The sequence below is a fragment of the Candoia aspera genome, chromosome 4, assembly GCF_035149785.1.
Source record: "Candoia aspera isolate rCanAsp1 chromosome 4, rCanAsp1.hap2, whole genome shotgun sequence".
Lineage (NCBI taxonomy): Eukaryota > Metazoa > Chordata > Lepidosauria > Squamata > Boidae > Candoia > Candoia aspera.
Window position 1 is genome coordinate 78,596,307 of NC_086156.1, and position 19,551 is coordinate 78,615,857.

A 19,551-nucleotide genomic window follows, 5' to 3' on the forward strand; every position below is an offset into this window, starting at 1 on the left:
AATCAGAAAGAAGTAAGTCTGGGGCTGCCCAAAGTAAGTGAGCTGACTAGTTAGAAAAAAACATTGCCCTAGGCTCAGTAATAAGTTGATCAAAGAAAAAGAATTATTGCCAAGATGTAAGATTTTAAAGGCCAGACAATTAAACAAGAAGCTTCTTAAAAGTATACTTATATACTAGCGTCCGAACACACATTAGTTAGCATGAAGCACATGATTTAAAAGACTATCCATTGTACACAAATAGAACCTTCTTGTATAATTTTCTAACCTAAGCAACTAGCTATAATGTATGCAAACAGCTCACACCTTTTCATCAAGATTCTCTAGCATCTGCTGCTTTATTTTTTTCAAAGTGCATAGGAAGTGGCCATGGATTTAAATTCCCACAAAAAAGGGTTTTTTTAAAAAAGAACCATTTATAATTCTTAACGTATTTTTGAAAACTTGTGCAAATCTGACCACTAAGTCATTTTAATTTACAGTGAAATACACTACCTTTTACACCCTTTACTTCTAACAGCCAGGACTAGCACCCATTTGTTACAGAGGTACAGCAGCTGAAGCCCAATGTGATATGGCCTCTGAAGCCTGGTTAGTGTTCTCAGAACTCTTCCAAATGTTGCTGTCAAGCTGTAATTTTTTTTAATCACATTAAAAACTACAAGTTTGACAGCAACATTTGGAAGAGTCCTGAGAGAATGATTAATGTTCAATTAATAAATTTTCTTATTAAACATATTTAATGTCATTATAATTAAGCTTGTATGTAAATTAAACATTTCATTTTTGTCCTAACACATCCCATGCCTTTATCCTTGCTCTACTTACATTATAGAGCAAGATCTTCAACACTCCATTCAAAGGCCAACTGGGCATCAGTGTCTTGATACTATCTTTTCCCAAAAATTATATTAAGAATATCTCTACAGCCACTACAACCCTACTACTTATCTCTCTCAAAAGAATTGCTCTATTTCTTGGACCTAAGTACAGTAACCACTACTTAGGTCCAAGAAATAGAGCAATTATTTAACGAACAGTCCTAGCTTATATAACACTCCCACAAAATGTGCAATGTTAATTGTTTTTATAATGTTTCTAAAACAGACATACAGTAATGGACAGTTAGCAATATTCACATAAAATGCTAAGCCACAAAAAACCAGCATTTGGCTTAATACGATACCATGTTGTATGGAGGGACGCGGTGGCGCTGCGGGTTAAACCGCTGAACTGCCGATCGGAAGGTCGGCGGTTTGAATCCATGTGACGGGGTGAGCTCCCGTTGCTAGTCCCAGCTCCTGCCAACCCAGCAGTTCGAAAACATGCAAATGTGAGTAGATCAATAGGTACCGCTTCGGCGGGAAGGTAACGGCGTTCCGAGTCGTCATGCTGGCCACATGACCCGGAAGTGTCTATGACAACGCCGGCTCCAAGGCTTAGAAACGGAGATGAGCACCACCCCCTAGAGTCAGACACGACTGGACTTTACGTCAAGGGAAACCTTTACCTTTACTATGTTGTATGGATCAAGCTAAGATACAATGTGTATGATCCTGTTTTGACATCCACTATGATTTTTAAAGCATAGTTTATGGTTATCAGCTAAGGTCTGACTTTTTAGTAAATAATAAACAAACCATAGCAGAGTGTAATATATAAATGCCCTCAGTGATTTCTTACAATATGCTGCTTTCTAAAAAATATGCTGAACAGGAAATACTAGGGGGAAAAAAAAGGACCAAGATGGACTAACATTACTAAAATTCATAGCCATAATTAAAAGTCCATTGGAGTTGGGTGGCTAATAAATTCAAATAAATAAATAATATTGAGAATGAGAATGAGCTACAAAATTATTGTTTCCCCCACTAGATCCCACTCTTTCTTGATCCTCCCGATAGCACTGCACTAGCATCAATGTTAGCTATAAGAATAAGTCAAATGCTCTTTTAATTAAGATATGGTATTATATTATTATTATTATTATTGTTGTTGTTGTTGTTATTTTAATGAAACCAAGGTTATAGAGAAATTGAATAAACTTCACAGTAACTCTTGGTGTCAATTAAGTGAAATCTGAGAAGGAGGATATTACTCCTTCCAGTTCAAGGGAATTATATAATATCACATATCCTGGTCACAATGTTTTATTTGCAGCAGCCTTTAGCTGTCTTGAAACAAATAATGATATCCTCATGTTGCATTTTTAACCTTGCAGGGTATCTAATGGTCAATGATATTTAATAATGTGGCACAAAATTATTTATGGAAAGATCAGCAATAGTGATCAGAGATAGGACTATCTTTCTTGCAGAAAAGCATTTTTTTTTTTAAAAAAGGTCAGGACTGTTGGAGACATATTGGAGCTATAAACAATATGGAGAACTGTAAATAATGTTGTTCAGGATGGAGAACTTGAATGAATTTGACAAATTAACAGGAATTCATTGTTACTAGGCTATGGAAAGCTAGCACACATAACAGTATTTTAAATTGTTATTCATGGGAAAATAAACCTACTAATCATACTAGGTTTGGTTAGAGAGCCAGCCAGTTTGGTCTGGTGGCTAAGGTGCTGGGCTAGAAACCAGGAGACTGTGAGTTCTAGTCCCACCTTAGGCAGGAAAGCCTCCTGGGTGACCTTGAGCCAGTCACTCTCTCAGCCCAACTCACCTCACAGGGTTGCCTGCTGTGGGGAAAATAGGAGGAGGAAGGAGTATTAGGTATGCCGATGAAGATTCTCAGTCATCCAGGTGGAATTGTCTGTAGGTTGAGTCATGGCAACTGGACTTCTTTCTTTTTGGTTGAAACATTTCACTGCTTGTCCAAGCAGCTTCTTCAGTCTGAAGCAGCAGCTTCTTCAGACTGAAGAAGCTGCTTGGACAAGCAGTGAAATGTTTCAACCAAAAAGAAAGAATCCAGTTGCCATGACTCAACCTATAGACAAGTATTAGGTATGTTCACCACCTTGAGTTATTTGTAAAAATAATAAAGGTGGGATAAAAATAAAATAAAATAAAATAAATATTGAGTTATGATATCTAAAAGTATAACTCTCACTCATATGCTGAAACAGATTAGCCATCATGCCTCACTGACATGTTCCATATAATACAGCACTGGAAACAAACTTACAGACTCTTGAAATTTTGGACTAAACAGCCAAGTAAATTATTTTAATGTTAAGTGTCCTGTTAGTTGCATTAAACAATACAGAAATATTTTAACATTACCGAACTTCTCATTCCAGTGGATGGCTACAGAATGTATTCACAAGTCCAGTATTTCATATTATAATCAGTCAATAGCTAGCTAGTAAAGAGCAACTAACCAACCTTGGTGGATTTCAAAAAGCTAAGCAAGGTCAGATCTGATCAGTTCATGGACAGAAGACCAGCAGCAGATACCACCATATATGCTGAATGCTAGATTGGGAAATAATTATTTTAAAAAGCCACTTCTGTATAATTGCTAAATCAATTTGAAGAATACATTTTTTTTTTTTTACCTAGTAGAGCCTCAAGTGATCTGTGTCATTCATCTTCACAGTCAATATTTTCACCTATTTCATTTCTACAACTTAAATTAACTAATCTACAAACCATTTAAAGCAGCCAGTAGAAGCTTCTGGTGGGAGAATGGTGGCTTGAACTGCGTCCTTCGCAATCTCCACCGTAGACCAGTCAGAGCAGCAAATTTTTCGGGCTTAGGCAGGCTTCCTTAGAGCCCAGAAGTGTTCCCTGGAGTAACGAGAACCCCAGTAATCACCCCATATGCTCTCCAGACGGCTGGTTGCAGCCAGAAGACCACAAAACAGCATTTTTTGATCGACTGATGAGCGATCAGCTGGGAGACAGGCCTGTCATCTTCTCCCAAGCCGCAATGAAGCCAAAAACAGACTCTGAAGATGCCCACCCCATTTCTATAACACTAAGGTCTTTTATTTGTTACTGAAGAGAGGCTTTTTGCAACAAAAAATGCAGAACCTCTTGGCAATTTTCATTATTTTTGGAATTTATTAATTTGGAAATTTGGCTTAATATTTAAATTGGAATGCTGGGATTTAAAGATTTTTGCTTTTTTACCACTTTTTAAAAATGTTCTGAGGATTATAAAAGATTTACCTACTTTGTTGAATCTGTGGAGCTGAATTCTGAGCTGCCTTCACTTTCCCCATGAGAACGGCCTGTTTGCACTTCCTATTATGCTGATTGAACACGGAACACTTCCCCATAACAAGCCGAATGACATTCCCAATTTAGCTGCCTAATGGTTCTACCTTCTTAAGGCACTACAGGGCACCATAACATACTGTGGAGAGCATGGAAGAAATTAAAGGGATCTTTAAAGAATTCTATCTTGAGGTCTCCCAAGTCCTGGACCATCTCCCAGAACTTGTGGAGTCCAGAGGGTACCAACAATTTGAAGAAGATGACAAGGGTGAAAACTACTCTGAGAATAATGCTTCTTCCTTAAAGAGGAAAACGACAATTAATGTTTTGGAGTTAAAAAGTGAAGGGAGAAAAATTGAACTGTAGAAATTTGAAGAAGGAAGAGTTCTGGGTGCAAAAGGAGAGATGGGAAAGGCTGTGTTACTGGAATATCGAGATCAAGAAAAAGAATTAGGCTTAAAAGGCTGGAAGGTTTTTGAAGAATATTTGGACTTCATAAGGCAGGCTGTTAAATTTGAGACTTGTGAGGGGAAAGCTGTGTGTGTGATATCAAGATATGTAAAAGCCCCGCTTTATTTTGAAGCGGGATAATTGTTTAAATGTGCTTATCAGGATGATCTCTTAAAAGTTTTCACAGATAATGATTTCATTTTGGGTAAAAGGATACTAATAAGGTCACGGTCTAAATATATAAGAGTAGTAAGATACAATGTTTAAATCTATAAATGCTTTGGTTAATTGTTTAAATATGTCTATTAAGATAGTTTCTTAAGGCTTTTGATGGATTTTTTTTAATATTAATCAAATGCAGACAAGCTATTTTTTGTTATTTTAGCAGGCAGAGAGAAGTAAAATTTTAGTGAAGGTTAAGATTTGACTATTACATGAAAAATTATGTTGGAAAAGGTTTTTTATGTTTTCTTTAAATGGGAAAGAAAGTTTGTTTTAGAAGAGAATGTTATATTGAGAATGGAAACACTTTATAGAAATAATGTTTATTTTAGTTTAAATTAAGGTAAGAGATTGATATTAAGTTATGCATATCTTTGTTGTAGAAAGTCAGAAGTCACTATGTAGTAGTTCTCTTTCTACTTCTGCACCTTTTTAGTTTTCTCTTTTCTTGTAGTATTCTTTGTTTCATTCTTTTTAGTTTTTATGTGTATGTTGAAAAATTTAATAAAGCTTTAATTTTTTTAAAAAGCAGCCATTAGAAAGCTAACCTACAAGTAGGTTTACTCGTACTTGATACCCAACTTTACATTTCAAGAAACCAATTTACTGGAACACAGTGTGTATTTTTTTCACTATATTAATTTCTCAAATTACAATGTGCATCATCAAAATAGTAAACATCCATCAGTATATAATACTGACTCTTTAGGTCCTGTCTAGGACCATGAGACTCCCCCTGCCCCAGAAGGACACGCTGCTGGTACAGATAAACCTTGACAACCTCAAATGTCAGTTACTTTCAAGCAGTCCAATGTGACTTTTATTAACAAACAGCAAAAAGAGAGTGAAGGTAACTACTGACCACATCTAACAGACAAAAACTTGAAGGCATTATAATGCAATACAGCAACAGACAGTTTGACAGTCAATCAACAAATGCGAAGACCATAAAGCAGACCCTGAAAACCAGTTTCAACACCTTACTTCGTGTATACTATTGTTTAAGGAAGACAAACACGGCTCCAGTGGTGCGTTTTCGTCTAGCACAAGAACATTTGTTCAATCTTGCAAGGGGGCGGGAGTGAGGACGAGAAAGTAGGCTGGTGCTCTAAAGGAAGCGTGAAGCGGTCCAGGCCCCTAATGAACAAGGGCAAGGCCACGAGAGAGTAATCAAAGGAGTGAATAAGCAGGAGATTAGAAGAAAGCGACCACTCAACCAACAGCACGTTTTTCCCAGGAGACAGTTTAGATCGGGAACGAGCGGACACCTCGCTGAGATTGCAGGACCTGCCGTGAAAGGAAGAGAGCCGTGAAGGAGGGCAAGGCCCGGGTGGAAAAGGACTCACTCCTCTCACGGCGCCAGCAGTGCTGGGCGAAGGATGCGGGAGGAAAGGAGAGATCCCTTCGGGGGCAGACAATGAGGAGTCGGGAAGGCAGTAACATGGTGGGGGAGCCTTCCAGCGGAGACGCCCCCCCCCCCGCAGCCCCGAAAGAAAGGAGCCTGCGGGGTGAGCGACGCGGAGGCAGCTACTGGGCGCCCGAGGGGAGAGGCGGAGGGGAGCGGTCGGGTATTAACGGTTCCCCTCTGGAGTTGGCAAAAGAAGGGGGAGACGGGTTCAATTACCGAGATTCTGCCCCTCGTCCTCGTCCTCCCCCGCTCGCGTGTCCGCACCGCTGCTGTTATTTGTGGCGAAGGCGGCGGCGGCGGCAGTCCCGTAACCCGAGCTCCATCCCCGGCGAAGAAGAGGAACGAAAGGAACCGGCTCGCCCTCCAGACCACCACAGCCGCCATCTTCACTGCGCGCACACGCACTCACACCACCGCGAGGGAGGCGGGGTCGCGCGTGGGTCTCCTTCCCCCTGCTGTATCGGACCGCACCGAGCAAAGCGTCCTCCCTGCCGCCGCCGCCGCCGCCACATCCGTCGCCTTTTTCTTCAATGGGAGGAAGAGAGCCACAAGAGCGGGCAGCACCGGCAGACTCAGCGACGTCGACAAACACCCGGATGTTGGAAATAGAACGCCGAATGGACGCGCGTCGCCGCGAGGAGAGGGAGGGTTCCCTTGCTCGCGCTGTCAACGTCTTCCTGAGCATCAAATTCAAATTGGAGCCGCGGGAGCTTCAGTCCCAAACGGGGACGAAACTGAAGCGGTGGAAGAGGACGGCGCCCGGCACCGGGAGTAAGTGGCCCTGAGAGGACGGCGGGTGGGAGGCTGAAACGGGGCTGTGGGAGGAAGACGGCGTCCCGCTGTTGCTGAGCGCTTGATGCCGCGTAGCTTAGTCCGCCTACCCATTCTCCAGATCCATAATTCAATAGCATGTTTTTTTCTCGCATTTTCCAAGTTTCCAGCTTTCACAGTGAAAGTGCATTCCTTTTATTCTTCTGAACTTGGTGTCATTGATGTAGCCTTCTACTTCATTATCTTTCTGTGTTTGTCATTCCCCTTCTCCCTAGTCTCTTCTGTATTTCCTGAGTTTCTCCAAACATTATAGGTTCTCATTCATTATTCTTCTGAAGACTCTTTATAATCAGATGTTCTCATACAATCATTACTGTTAATATATTCCACATCCTGACATGATACTTGATATGTCAAGCATTCCCTTTAAAAGAAGATTATGGAGTCCAAACTGGCTAAAGACTGCTGTTTTCTAGGATAGCCATGAAATAGACAGTCATCCTAAGAACTGATCCTTAACAGATACAGAACATGCAATTAGTGTAATGTGTGTGTGTGTGTGTGTGTGTGTGAAATATTTGTTTATCTCTGGTAATTTCTATGCTGCTCTAGTCCAAAATGGTTCTGTTGACAATATCCATTATTAGATCCACTTCTTCTTGTAGTGCTCTATGATTACTGATCTCCTGAAAGAGACCTCTGAACAACACATCTGCCATTGTGTGTCTGCCCTTAAAGGTAGTCTGTCTTAAAGCCATATTCCTGCAGGGTGAGATCCAAATACAAAAGAAAATGAAGGAACTGGGAGATGGAGCAGGTAAAAAAGAAATCCCATTGTGGCAACATATAAAACAAACTTCAAGTTCTACAAGTGTGATGTCACAGATGAACCTTGTTGCTGAAAAGCTGAGTATACCCTATACTGTCTTGCTATTGTCATTGTTGAGTGCTTTGTTTACATATTGTGTACTGACCTCAGCTATAGGATTTTTGTAGAATAATTAAGGGCTAATTTCCCTATATGAACAGTAATTATATAGCACAATGTATTGCAGGTTTCACCACTTCTTATAATATAAGGACCTTCAAGCACTAAATAGCATACTAAAAGTTCTTGTCTTCATAATAATAAGAAAACAAAAAGAGCTTAAACAAAACCCTAAGTACTAACTTAGTTTTATATTTCACATCAATCTTCTTTATCCTCTAATTCCAATTAATACTTTTCTTATAGCTGTTTATACAACTAACTTATTAGGTAATTAAGCCTCCTCTCCCTTTGAAAGCACACTATTACAAACACATCTCTTTTGTCCAATATTTAATTATCGGGATCATATGACATTTAATTGTTATAAGCTATTAAATCAATGCAATAAATCAATTGAAATGAAAAATAAATACTGTTGTATCAGTTCATTCTCCTTTATGATGCAGGTTGTAAAAGTTCACATAATTATTCCAGCCTATAAAATAACCGCATTCTCAGCACTAAAGTCTTGTTCAGTTTTGTATATCATTTGAGGTACATTTTGTACAAAATCCGTTTAGAGTTCCTTTAAGGTAATTCAACAAAAAATAAATAGGTTAGCAAAGATTATACTTTCTTGAAATAGAAAACCCTGAAAAAGAAAATGAAATGGTTCTGAGAACTCTTTGGTAGTATCTCAGGCCACTACAGTTGTGGATACATATTGTTATTAGTCATTCTTTGTGGATGTAGCTACATGTTTTCCTAAATATAACACTTAATTTTGCTGTCAATCACCTTGGAAAGAATGTGATTCTTGGGGCCTTGTGTCTGCACAATACGTTTGTGCATTCTGAGACATTTACGGTCTCCCACTATTAATGGCAAATGACTCCAGAGCTTCTCATACTAAGCACTGCTCATGAGCCAATGTCTGAATGTTCTCACAGCCAATGACAATTGTGGTATTAAAGTGACTCTTATACCCTGAATTGTCCTACTGGTTACCTTGGAAACTGCCATCACAGCAGCTGTGGCTGCAACATTTAGCCCCCATTTCCCAAAATGCACCAGGGCATCATAGCTGCGCTCTTTTGCTTGGACTAGGCAATCACCTATTTCCTGTCAAGAAAGAGAAAAAAATCCACAATCAAACTCGAGAGTTCAAATAAGCCTCTCTCTTTCGGTATACCATTTATCAAAGAGAGGATATTTCCATACCGACCCTAAATACTTTTTGTTCCCAGTCCTCAATGACCAAATAGACCACAATGACTGGGTCAAAACAGTTTAAATAGGGTATGGTTTATATAATAATCTGTTTTCCTCACTGATATAACATTAATCAGAGAAGGGTTATCAGAGCTTTATAGCAAAAGAAACATGCAAAGTTGGGGAGCTGAATTTCTTCCATTCCACTTTCAGCATGACCTCTAAGTCATAGTGTAATTTGTTTGGTTTGTAATGATATGTGGGAATGAGCTTGGGAGACTTGGCCCACAGACGCTGCCTAAGGAACAGTCACATAAGAGACAGCATAGTCCACAGCTGGATAATGGGTGGGGCAAGAGGCTCAGAAGGGACTCTCCCTAATTTCTCAGGGTGAACAGGAGATGGAGGGAATTGTACTTTCAGACTTGCAAGATTCTGTTAATGTAGCCTTACAATAAAGTATAATTAGCTCATCTGGTCATATTTCCTGGCTGGTCTACCTGGTAAGGCTGATATAACATGAGTAAAAAATCTAGTTTAGATCTTTAGGGAGCACCTGGTCCAATACAGATCCTCAGGAGTCTGCTGAAGACCCAGTCTGAGGAAGAACAATCCACAGATTGTACTCCAGAGGCCAAGCATGATGTAGGATTGCTGCTAGCTAAATGACTTTCCAAAAAGATTAAAAACTGGTATACAGATTATGCCAAGCCACTGCTTGTTTAACCATTGTCTGATAACTAAATTTAATTAGCTGGATTCACACAATACACTAAACCAAAACAAAAGCAACCAGATTACTCTTTGGCCCAGTAGGTGAACCTAGCTTTATTCCAAGGGACAAAGTCTATCAGCAATTGCTAACATTTGCGACCTCTATTTGCTGGTAACAAATGGGGGGAGACTATTGTTGTTTTGTTAAGGTGCTTCCATCAGCCAGCTGGTTGCTGGAATGAAAGGAATGAAAGAGAATAAAGGGGTACAGGAGCCCTTGATTGTCTTGTCTTTCATGTGTGGGACTGTAACTTCCATAATTCCCATCTGGATAGGAATTAAAGAAGCTGTGGTCCAATATGTCTGAAGGACACCAGGTTGGAGAAGGCTGCATTAAGAATCTACTTCTCATATGAGCTGTTCTTCAAGATTTCTACTGACTGCTCCAACTGCCTTGAAACACTTGTAATCCTTTCCTATAGAGCCAATAGTTTAGACCATTTGTTAAGCTGACAATCATTCCAGTCAGAGATTGCTTTTTTTTAGTACTGACTTGTAAAAACGTCAACCAAGGAAAAAAAAAAGGTAACACATCCTGAAATGAAACTCTTCTTCCTGAAATGGATGCAAAAAGTGTAAGTAATATTATACAACCAATAGTGCAATCCTGTAACTTACTTAGTAGTTGCTGTCACTCAGTTTGATGAAGTTCTGTACCGGTTAATGGTGTTACAGCCTAAAAACATTTTTCCTCACAACCTTACCTAAATTTATGAAAAATAACATCACTGACCTTTTATTTTGAAGATAAAGTTGGGTGTACAAATTTCCTATATAGAAGACTGGAGCCCTTTGTGTATGGAGACAATAACCAAGCCACAAAGGCTATTTTGAGTTCATAACAAAATGGGAACCTACAGAAAAAGAATATATTTACCTCAGTGTCCTTTTAAAATCAAATTCCTTGGAAATTTTAAAAATTTAACCAAGAATGCAAATTTGTAAATGGTATGTATGAGTGCATTTGTGCAAAGCCACACACATATATAAATCACAGATATCTTTTTTTTTCCCCCTGCCATTCAGTCATGTCTGATCCTTGGCAACTGCCTGGACTAGTCCCTGCAGTTTTCTTGGCGAGATTTCAGAAGTGGTTTGCCATTGCCTCCTTCCTAGGGCTGAGAGAGAGTGACTGGCCCAAAGTCACCCAGCCAGCTTTCATGCCTAAGGTGGGACTAGAATTCTCAGTCTCCTGGTTTCTAGCCTGTTGCCTTAACCACTAGACCAAACTTGCTCTCAGATATAATGTGACTATTTTGAAATATGAATAGGAAAACCTGGAGAATTCAGCAATGCTTTTTGTCATTCTTGAGAAATTATATTGCATTCTGGGGTTATGACTTTTCTTCTTCAACAAGATTTTCATGGTTAAGGCAACGGGCTAGAAACCAGAAGACTGAGAGCTGGCTGGGTGACCACTGTCTCTCAGCCCAACTCACCTCACAGGGTTGTTGTTGTTGTGCAGAAAATAGGAGGAGGAAGGAGTATTTGGTATGTTTGCCGCCTTGAGTTATTTATAAAAATAATCACGGTGACCCTGAGATTCTCCTATGCTGCCCCCCTCTGCAGGAGGCAGGACCCATTTGATTGGTCCACCCCTGGTGACTGATGGACCTGGCAGGGTTTTATTATACCTGCCTTGAAGTAGTGCAGATGGAAGAATATTGAATCTAGCTTCGAAGAATGCAATTCTCAGCTTAGGGAAAGTTAGATTTAGCAAATAACTTGCTGGTTCCCATATGCCCCCGTTTATCCAAATTCTGTTATGTTGTGGCAGCCTGTTAACTTCAGTCTGGAGCTCCATGTCCCTTATTCTTTAAATGACTAGTTGTTTAGCTTGGTTATAACCTACTGATATTAAGAATAGTGAAGAGAGCCCATAAGAAGCCAGCTTATATTCTACCGCCTGCTTCCAGGGTGAAGTTATCTGTTAGAACTAAAGGGGTTAAACCAACTGGGAAGAATTGCATTTTTAGCCAATAATCTATCATCAGCTTCCAGGCCCTCACCTGAATTGACAGCATTCCTGACTTGAGCCTTAACTGGGCATTTGATGTGCCATTGGGTGCAGCTAGAATTGATTGCAGGGATTTTGTTTGCATTCTTTCCTGCAACTCCTTCTTCATATAAATTACTATTTGTGCCCCCCAGAGAATTTGAGCCAATGTTTTGGCCTCAAAAAGTTCTAAAGCCACAGGTACTAATTGTCCTCCACCAGTGTAAAAAAAAAGTTTAATGGCATTCATTGACCTAAGGGCTAATGACGCTACATAATTCTAGTGTGCATTCCAAGTACCTTTTGAGTGGAAAACCACCCCAAGGTAATTAAATGTATTAACCTGCTCTAATTTATGCCCTTCTACTTTCCAGGAATACTGTCTAGCTGTCTTAGCAAAAACCAAAACTTTTGATATATTAAAGTTGAGGACCAAATGATTTTGTCTTAGTGTTGCTGCAATTGCTCTTTTCAATCCAATGGGGGTTTGTGAAATTATAGCAGCAGCAGCATATAAGAGAATTGGATTTTTGCTCTGTGCTAGATTGGGTGCGTGAATATCCATATTATGTAAGAGGTCCACCAATGAATTAATATAGAGATTAAAAAGGGAGGGGGCAAGAATACATCTTTGTCGCACTCCTTTCTGCACAATTACTATGCCAGAGAGGGTCCCACAGGGGTTACACCTCACTCTTAAGGTGGAATTGGAATATAATTTCTGTATGAGATGGAGGAGGCGCCTATCAATAGTTGTATTTTTTAATTTTTCCCAAAGAACAATTTTGGATATTGAGTCAAAGGCTTGTTTGAAGTCAAGGAAGGCTACAAAAAGGGATGATTTCTTTTTGTACGTATATTTTTGTACAAGATGATGCAACACCAGTATGTGATCTATTGTTGATCTCTCTTCTCTGAAACCTGCCTGTTCATCTTGAATTATGCCCTCTGTCTCAATTCAGTCTTGTAATTTAAGATTTAAATGTTTGGCATTTAACTGCTGACAGCACTCAAAAGGCTAATGGGCCTGTAGTTACATGGCTCATTCTTGTTACCCTTTTTATAAATTGGGACAATTATTGGCATCCCCCAGTCTCTTGGGATGTGACCTGTCTGGTCTATAAATGTGAACAAAGATGATAACAGAGGTGCCCACCAACTGGAGTTCTTTTTAATCATTTCAGGCATAACCCAATCAACACCTGGAGCCATGTTGACCTTAAGAGATTCGATCAATCAATTGGGATGCCTCTTGGACCGAAACTGGTGGCCAATTATGAGCTTGCTCCAGATCCCGACTGATTGGATAAGTTTCTGCCAGAACTCCTTCAGTGCTGATTTTTTCTTTTCTTTTAAGAGGGACTTATACTGAATTTTTCTTTAAGAGATATATTTGGTCCTCTGAAGGGAGGTTTTTACTATTTCTATATGCCCTGTTGTATGCCATTTTCATCTGTGTGCACTCCTGATCGAACCAAATGTTATTTTTTATTCCCCAGTTTCTGAGGCGTTGTTGCGTTCCTTTATTAAAGACTGATTTGAGGTTAGCAATTAACAATTCGTACCATTCTAAATATGGTCTTTGGGATTTATTGTCTAACAGGTGTGCACAAATTTCTATAACTTCTGGGGCTACCATCCAATTAGCAACTGCCATTGCATTATTATCATTCCATTTAATGCGCACCTCAGTATTATCATTTTCAAGCATTGGAGGATAAATTATTTCAGCTCTAACGTGTTTCCAAAGATTTGACATAGTTAATATTAAGGGATGGTTATCACTTTCTAGTCGTGAGTCTACCTCCAGCCACTGTAGGGCTTTTAGAAGATCACATGACATAATGCAGTAATTGACTATGGATCTCCTTCCTGCCCCCCAATAAGTATATTCTGCCAGGTAGTCCTCTTCTACAGAACCATTAACTATATACAGCTCTAGACGAGCAGTCATCTGTCTAGCACGTAGAGCTGCCCAGTTAGATTTTGAATCCTTAGATTCTCTTGTGTGCAAGGGTTCCTCTAAGATATTCTCGTAAAAAATCTTGAATTGGTGAAATAACGTGTGATCATTTGATCCCATCCTTGCATTCAAGTCCCCACCAATTATTATTGATGCTGCAGGATATTTATCTAAACAAGTAAGGATAAAATTTTCTATACTCTCCCAGGTGGTATTTATCTGAGCATATGTTTTAAAAGGAGGAATACAAACATTAAAAAGCAAAATTTCAGCTTGGTTGGATGAAAGCATAGAGGCCATTACCCATGGCTTCAGCGAAGGGAGTGAAACACATTTGAATTGCAGAGCTGTACTGACTAAAGTCACAATACCACCCTTAGGTCTCCCTCCTGCCTTGCTTGGGGTAGCCAGAATTGAATTAACCCAGTAACCATCTAACTCCACCTCTGATGCAGCCCACGTTTCCTGGAGAAAAAGAATATCACATTGTGACAAATCATAAAAAAAAAAAGGTTGGTCTTTTGATGGTACTGTCCAGCCTGCAATGTTCCAAGTTAAAAGGGAGATTATATCATCACTCAAGGACTGTCATGTGGCTTGATTTTGACAAGCCAATGATGTAAAATCATTATGTTGGGCTGAAGAACCAGTAGCAGGCAACTGGGCCTCAAATTCCTAAGTACAGTAGAATAAGTTCCTATCACGGGTTGTTTCCATCCTGGTGGTCCCTTCAAAACCTGCACAAATGTTCAGTCCAGACTAATGCACATAGCCTGTTTCAAGAAGATAGCAAAATTGAGTTCCACATTTCTTACAGGAAAAAAAGCTCTAGGAGAGCAAAAGCAAGCAAACCATCTTATGTATCCTGATACAAGTTAGGCAAAGACAATTGTGCAAGATTACAATGAGCTGGGTCCTTGGCCCCTAAATGTCATCTGAGTACTGATAACAAATGAGCAAGAAACTTCAGTTTATTTAGTATGCAGCTAGGTGACACACATCTTCCATACTTCCACCAGTAAATGCACTGCTGTAGCTCTCATAAAGTTATATGCAGGCTAAAAATGGCATATAAGACATACAGTACGTGCCTGAGATTTCTTTCTGCTTTCTTGTTTAAGATTCCAATCTTTATCTTTTTCCTACATCCCTGTTCTCCATATTCTTCCTGTATCTTCTTCTATGTATCTATTTAGGACTTTCCCAGAACCAATTTTAATATAAGGAAAAAAGCAGACTTTTCTAAATTCTATGTGGGTCATTCTCTGTGGTCCAGTTGTTTCTTTAGTATGTTTCAGCAAGTCTGCATGCAAACACATGTAACTCTGCTGTGTCTTTTATCAGCGGGAAAATTCAAGGTTCAGCCATTGCACAAACTCAGATCTACCTAATCTGAACAGTGGCTGAGCCCACATCTACCTGCTTCTTCCTTCAGGTCTTCCCCACCTGTCTTTTTAAATTGTGAAAGGGAGTTTTACTATCTCATATGCTCTTATAAGCATCATTGATGGTTTGATGGAACCTTGAGAACATGGTTCTTCTTTCTTTGCTTGCCTATTTTAACACAAGCATCGTTGTTGTACAATCCCAACAGATTTCATTGCTATATGAAATATACATGCCACAACTGCTTCTTCACAATGTATATCCTCCAAGAGTTGTAATCTTCATCAGTAAATGACCTTTGATTCACAAACTAGCTCTCTATAAACCACAACTTTCTCAAGGATGCTAATAATGGGTATGTTAACAACATGCCCCCTTCGAAATGGGATTGTATAGAATAACAATCAATACAACTGGCATTAACACCTGGCGCTCCTGAAAGGAAGTGCCAGGCTTCCAAGACAAGTATTCCACCTACCTAGTATCACTGAGTGCCTAATAATACTGTCTGCAGTGTGTGCATGTGTGCGTCTGTATGCTCTGTTTTAGCTTTCTTGTGAAGAAGAAAACATTTCAAAGGATACCAACCAGCAAAGAAAAATGTCTGTGGAGGTCTCTGCTGTTGTGAAGAGTGCAAATATGATCCAATACATCATCCATTTCACCTGGAAGGAAAGCATAATTAAATGTTTATCTCATACTTCCTCATTTGTATAGGTGCTATTTCTTTCCTTTCTAGTACAAAGGCCAGGCCTACTATCAGACAAGGTGAGATAATACTATGACAAGTAACTGATGTGTAGTCAATAGGGAAAGCAAAACCAAATGTATTTATTTATTAATTTGCCAAACAACATTTGTGTGGGAGACAAAAATGATTTGGAACATTGCCGATTCAGGAAACTAATGGCTTGTTTAAGGATCATGTAGCATAAGTAATTTGATACGGCATGAAAGCAATTATAATAGTAATTCTGAATCTATTTTCAAACTGCATGAATATCGCTTTCAAATTTATACAATAATATATTTTTTTACATCAACAACTAAATTTATTTCATTCCCTAGGTTTCTCAATTTCAATTCTTTTTTACACATATAAAGAATTTTAATATATTGAACATAAACAGTTCCTACTGTTCAAAATTAGATTTTCCATTATGAGCAATCTTCTTATTTCATAAAAAAAACCTAGAGGTGTTATGAGGTTTGGCAAAATCCCAAATTACTTTCAGCTGTTTCTCTGGCTTCATGATGAAAAGTAGGATAATTTTGAAATAACTCAGACTGAATATGGATATCCAAACAACTTAGCAGTTCTGAGTGTTGCAGAAACATTTTGCACTGCATTTCCAAAAACCCACAATAATATTTTCACACACGCACACTTTGCTATGCAGTTAAGTACAATTGGGAAGTACATGCCCATAAATAATATTATTAATATTAAAAGGCAACTACTCTTTTATTAACCCTAACCCCATCAAGAGGATTGAAAGGCACTGAGGTAACCAAAAACATTATTATTTTTACAAAATAGATACAGATATAGCTACACATGCAGAGGGAGATTTGTACAACTGTATATGAAATGGTGACTCACGCTGTGCTCTAGCATAGTTGTATATCTGCTATGTGTGCTTCAGTGGCCCAGCATTGTGTCCTTAAATTAATCACTAGAGGAATACATAATTTAACTATGCAGGAAAGACGGCTCCGCGGGGAAAAGAAATGGCAGGACGAGGCCCACCCAAAGTAAGTACTCACACCACTAGCCTGGAGATGATCCAGGAAACCATGGCGCTGCAAGACTCTGGTGACAGCAAGGCGGGGATCGCATTTCCCCGGGTTCGAGTCGGCCCGCCCGCAGGCGCCCGAATGAGCAGAGCAGGCGTCTCAGCCCTTTGGCATCCAGCGCGCAGCCTCTCTAGAGAGCGGCCGGAAACAGCAGCAGGCGCTCGCTTAGACGTGGGATCCTGACCCCCCCAAGGCTGGGGCTGCTTTGGCACCTTTTCTCGGCATCTCTATCTGTCCCCCTGCTACGCCACTTCCTCTGAGAAAGGGCGAGCCGCTCAAGTGGCCGATCCTCAGGTTACCGTCCTTTGCCCAAATTGGAGATGGGCAACAAAGACAAGCAGCCCCTTTGCTTTCAAGTCCGCAGCGCGTGGCCATTCCGAAGCAATTGATGCGCCCGCTGAGACAATAATCACTCTTCACAGAAACCATAAGTTGCTTTAACCATGATTTATTTATTTATTTATTTTTATTTATCAAATTTCTCTGCTGCCCATCTCCTACACGATGACTCAATCTCGTTTGATGAAAGAACTACTGTTACCGCCTAGATTTCAGCTACAGGTGGAAGATGCTATCACACACTTCTCAGAGGTAACCCCAGTTAGTTAGGAACCTCTAAGGGCACCTATTGGCTGGGTTTTTCATGCTAGGCCATGGTTTCCCAAGCCATTGTAAAGGGTATTGTGTTTACCAAGTAATTGTAAAGTGTAAAGTTGCACTTATAGATCACTTTCCAAGCTGGTGAAAAATATTAATTTGTAACATCCTTAATTCTAAGGCATTTATAAGTAGTTTTCTGTTACATAAGGCTCTCAAGTCCCATTCTTTCTGGGACCGTGAACAGAATGGAGAATGGAACAGAGATCTTTCCTGTATCGGGACTTGTTTTGTTGCCTCAGTTTCCTGAAGGTGGTCTGTCACTCCCATTAGCCTTTGAGGATCCTCTGAGTTCAAGATGGGCGACGGTAAGAACTTGCCCTTTGGACTGCTCTGAATTCTCCTGCATATCCTCTGATGAGGATATTTCTATTTCTAGCAGCCATCTGTCTCTGCAAGTCTATTCCCAAGTGTGCCAAATCTTTTAAGCTGGCCACCCACCTACAGCCTCAGATAGTGGCTTTATTCCCCTTAGGATTTTCCCTTTCCTGTTGCACCCATCTTTGGATGATGGGAATAATACTTCATAGTCAGTCTGTGTACTGTTCTTGCGGTTATTTTCATAGTAATTCTCAGACACTAAAATGTGCCTGTTCTCCTTCTGCCTTAGTTCAGCACTATCCCAAAAACTATTTATGTGCCCTCAACCTCATTACTTCTGAAGCTCCAGAAAAAGGAAGAGAAGCAGGCTCATGGTACAGCCCTGCTAGCATTTTAGGAAGAAAGAAAAGACATGCGGTGACTAGGTAGGAATACAGACATGAGAGTGGCACCAAGTGTTTCATTAAAAAATGAAGAGTACATGGAATGACAGGAAGCAAGCTCATCATTTTGCCTTCTAGTAACTGGGGATGTTGTGACCGCCCATACTCTCTCTGGCAGCTGCTTGAAAATTGGAAAGCACACACAGACAGACACACAGGCACATACATATGCTCAGGGCTAGGCAATAGTCATTTTCTAAGAACACTTATAACACGATCTCAAAACTCCCAAGAGGAAATCTGAGGAAAAAAGGAAGGAGATTCTCTAATGATCTTGATCTCCAGGATGCCAGCTAAGTTTCCTGCAGCCTCTTGGGTCTTTCTCCCACATTATTTCTCCAGGCACTGGGCAATCTGCTGCCAGATGTGATGTCCCCTTTTACTTCCAACCCACAACTCTTGCTTGGGCAGCCCTCAGGAGAGAGGTGCCATCATCTGCTGTGCAAAAGGCCTTAGCGATGAGTCTATCCTGTTGTAAATTTGATTAGAAAAGTCAGATGGCAGAGCCCTAGGTTGCAAATACTGTATAGGATGGTACTCTGTACTTAAAAGTGTTATTTTTATTGTGATTGTAACTATATCATAATGTATATCGACTGTATAGTATCGTTTAATTTTTACTTTTGTTTTAGCCTAAGGGTTAATTTTGATTGTGGTTGGACCCTGCCCTGGTGGGGGTCCATGTTATTAGAAAAATGTCTGGGGCTTCCTTCTGAGCTTCTGAAGCCTTCCTGGTTCCGTTTCAGGGACGGGGTGGCTCCGATGGGCCTGGTCAGGCCTCCCAGCACACCTTCTCACCACTCCCACAGCCGAGGACGGTTGTGTGGTTGGAGAAATCCGGATTCAAAGAGATGTCCTTTCCAATCCGGGCGCGGCTTCCAGGCAATTTCGGCGGAGCAGCACTTGGAGTGCTCCGAGGCCTCTGCCACGGCGAACGCCCCCTCCGCGGGACGGCTCCTGCTGCTTCCGCTGCTGATGGCGCTTGTGCCGGCCTTAACGGCCCCTT

General features: G+C 40.2%; 1 pseudogene; it reads right to left on the minus strand.

The window, feature by feature from the left end:
* Nucleotides 1-7,758: 7,758 nt before the first annotated feature.
* LOC134496333 (receptor expression-enhancing protein 1-like) lies at nt 7,759-18,475 on the minus strand (annotated as a pseudogene).
* Nucleotides 18,476-19,551: the final 1,076 nt, after the last annotated feature.